The 3,118-nt window shown below is 35.7% G+C and overlaps 1 pseudogene across 1 annotated transcript; it reads right to left on the minus strand.

Moving 5' to 3' along the window:
* Positions 1-2,028: 2,028 nt before the first annotated feature.
* Positions 2,029-2,740, minus strand: LOC105519583 (annotated as a pseudogene). Its single transcript, XR_001002996.1, has one exon. The product of XR_001002996.1 is annotated as a 40S ribosomal protein S8 pseudogene (transcript).
* Between the last annotated feature and the right edge of the window lie 378 nt (positions 2,741-3,118).

Genomic DNA, 3,118 nt, shown 5'->3' on the forward strand with positions numbered 1-3,118 from the left:
TTATTTTCTGGAGACTCTGTTAAAGTAAACTTTTATATTAAAGCATATTATGGAGACAGAAAATTACACTCATTAACTGCAAGAATGGTCACTGAATTCTCAAAGTGAAAAAACCTGTGTAATCACCAACTACATCAAAAAGAGAGCAATGCCAGCACCCAAAATCTTCTTATGACTCATAATAACCAGTATGATTTTCTGAATTACTTCACTGTATATTAGTTATATGCTCTTCACAAATGTATACAAACAGAAGCAAATAGTAAGTTTATAGAGATCTGAATTGTTTGCTCAAAATTTTGGTTTGAGATTGACCCGTATTGTTAAATGTAGTTTGCTAAATTTCATTGCTGCATAGCATTTTGATATTACTGCATAATAATACATTTACATTTAATTATTGGTAGACATTTAAGTTCCTTCCAGATTTTGGTTATTATGGATAACACAATTATTAACATTATAGCACATATTTTCTTGGAGCACTTAACGTCTATATTTTTAGGGGCAGAATTACTGGATCATAGGGCGCATGTAAATTAAATTAGGAGATAATATTTCTACGAAATTACACCCTTACTATCAGTGTATGAGAGATACAGTGCTAAATATTCAAAAAAAGCAAGGCATTTTTATTTTTTTTTTTACATTTAGTCATTTTGGTCCATGTGCACTAATATCTCATTATGCCTTTCACAAAAATTTCCACTGTGACTAGTGATGTTGAGCTCTTTTAAAAACATTCTTTCGCCATTTGGAAATTGTTTTATGTAAGGTACTTATTAAAATCTCTTATTTTTCTGTTGTGTTGTTTATGTGCTTCTAATTGATATTTAGGAAATATTTGTGTATCTTTTTTTCACTTTTAGGTATTTAAATGTAGACTTCCTCACTGTAGACTTCTTCTTTGACTTTTTCCTCTTAATTATTACTGAAAATACTTAATGTTGTTCAGCTTACCAGTTTTTTCATCTGTGGTTAGTGATATACGTGTCTGTTTAAAAATTCTTTCCTGAAGCAAAAGTCATGATTTTCTTCTATGTTATCTTTTAGACATTTCTTGATCTTATATTTTATACTATTTATATTTTGTATTAATTTACTAAGGCTGCTATAACAAAGTATCACAAACAAGGTGACTTAAAGATATGTTTTGTGTCACGTTATGCACTCTAGAAGTCCAAGATCAAGGTGTCATCAGGACTGGTTCCTTCTCAGGGTTGTTAGGAAGAACCTTTTCCCATGCCTCTCTCTCCCATAGCTCCTGGTGGTTTTCTGGCAATATCTGGCGCTCCCTTACATGGGGAAGCATCATCCTGATCTTTGCCTTCATCTTCACATGGTGTTCTTCCTGTGTGCCTGTCTGTGTCCAAATTTCATCCTTTTATAAGGACACCAATTACATTGCATTGGGAGCCCACCCTTTTCCAGTATGACCTCATCTTAACTAATTATATCTGTAATGCTTCTATTTCCAAAGGAGATCAAATTCTGGGGTAATGGTGGTTAAGATTTAAACATTTAAATTTCATGGGGAACACAATTCAATTCATAACATATTTTAGGTCCATTGAAAATTTATTTTTGCAAATGATGTGAAGTGTTGCTATTTTTACCCCTGTGGGTATCGAGTGAATCAACATTACTTATTGATAAGACTTTTCTTTTCCACTACTTTGCTCAGCAGCACTATCTTATTCATAAATCAAAAGTTTCTCTATGTTGAGTTTGTTTCTGGAGACTGTTTCTTGCATTGGTTCATTGCCTGACTTCATTATATCTTGCTAAATCCTCCTACTTCGTGTCTTTTTGGCATTTTCTTAGGTATTTTTTGCCCCTTGTGTGTGTATGTCTGTGTGTGTGTAGACTCAATTTGTCAATTTACATACACAAACACACCACAAATGTACTAAGGTTTTTTTATTGTGATTAATTGAAATGAATATATAGATTAATTTGGAGAATATCTCAGAAATATTGACTCTTCCAATAATCCTTGACATATATCAACCTTTATTTTTATTTTTATTTTTTGAACAGAACAATAAACACCTTTATTACACGGGTGAAGACAAAACGAGGATTTATTTGCCTTTCCGGGCCTTGATTTTCCTAAGATAGAACTCCAACTCTTTGCCCTCTAGCACATAGCCATCTGCTCGGCCACACTGTCCCGGCCTGGAAGCAATGCATGCAAGAAGCTTGCCCTGCTGGAACTGCTCCTCCAGGAGACTGCTGATTTTGGCATTCTTTTTCCTTTCATCATATTTCTTCTGAATTTTTTTAGATCGTTTTTTGTTTAAAATCTCTTCTTCCTCAGGAGTCAGCTTGGCTCCCTTCTTGCGGCCCAGGGGCAGCGCGTAGTGGGACTTGTACCACTGTCGGTACGGTGTGCTGTCGATGAGCACGATGCAATTCTTCACCAGAGTCTTGGTACGGACCAGCTCATTATTAGATGCATTGTAGACAACATCGATGATCCTTGTTTTACGAGTACAACACTCTGAGCCCCAGGAGAACTTCCCTACGTCCAGCCTCAGGGCACGGTATTTCTTGTTACCTCCCCGCACACGGACTGTGTGGATGCGGCGGGGGCCAATCTTGGTGTTGGCAGCCGGGCGCCCCAACTCATACTTCCGCTTCTTGTGGTAGGGCTTTCTCTTGCCCCCGGTTTTGCGGCGCTTGTGCCAGCTGTCCCGAGAAATGCCCATCGCTCGGCGCTGGCTGGAAAGAGCTTTATTTATCTTTTTTAAGTTATCTGAAAAAAAAAATATTCCCAGGTGTTGAACATTTTTATGCTCTTAAGAAAATTTCAGGGTAAAATTTTTATTATCTACTTTTTGCTTGCATGTAGAATTTCCCATGCTGATCTTTTCTCTAGTTGCTATTTAAGTTTAATATTAACCCTAATAATTTATGTGTTAATTATTCTGGATATGCTACATATACAATTATGTCCTCTGCAAAAATGACAGTTTAATTTTTTCTTTCCATTTCTTATACATCTCTATTGTTTTTCTAGATTGTTAGACTGACACTAGGACTCTAGTGCAATGTAGTAACAGCATTCCTGTCTCATTAATAATTTCAGGACAAACACCTTTAATTAATCATCATT

This window comes from Colobus angolensis, unplaced genomic scaffold (genome assembly GCF_000951035.1).
Source record: "Colobus angolensis palliatus isolate OR3802 unplaced genomic scaffold, Cang.pa_1.0 Scaffold353, whole genome shotgun sequence".
Classification (NCBI taxonomy): domain Eukaryota; kingdom Metazoa; phylum Chordata; class Mammalia; order Primates; family Cercopithecidae; genus Colobus; species Colobus angolensis.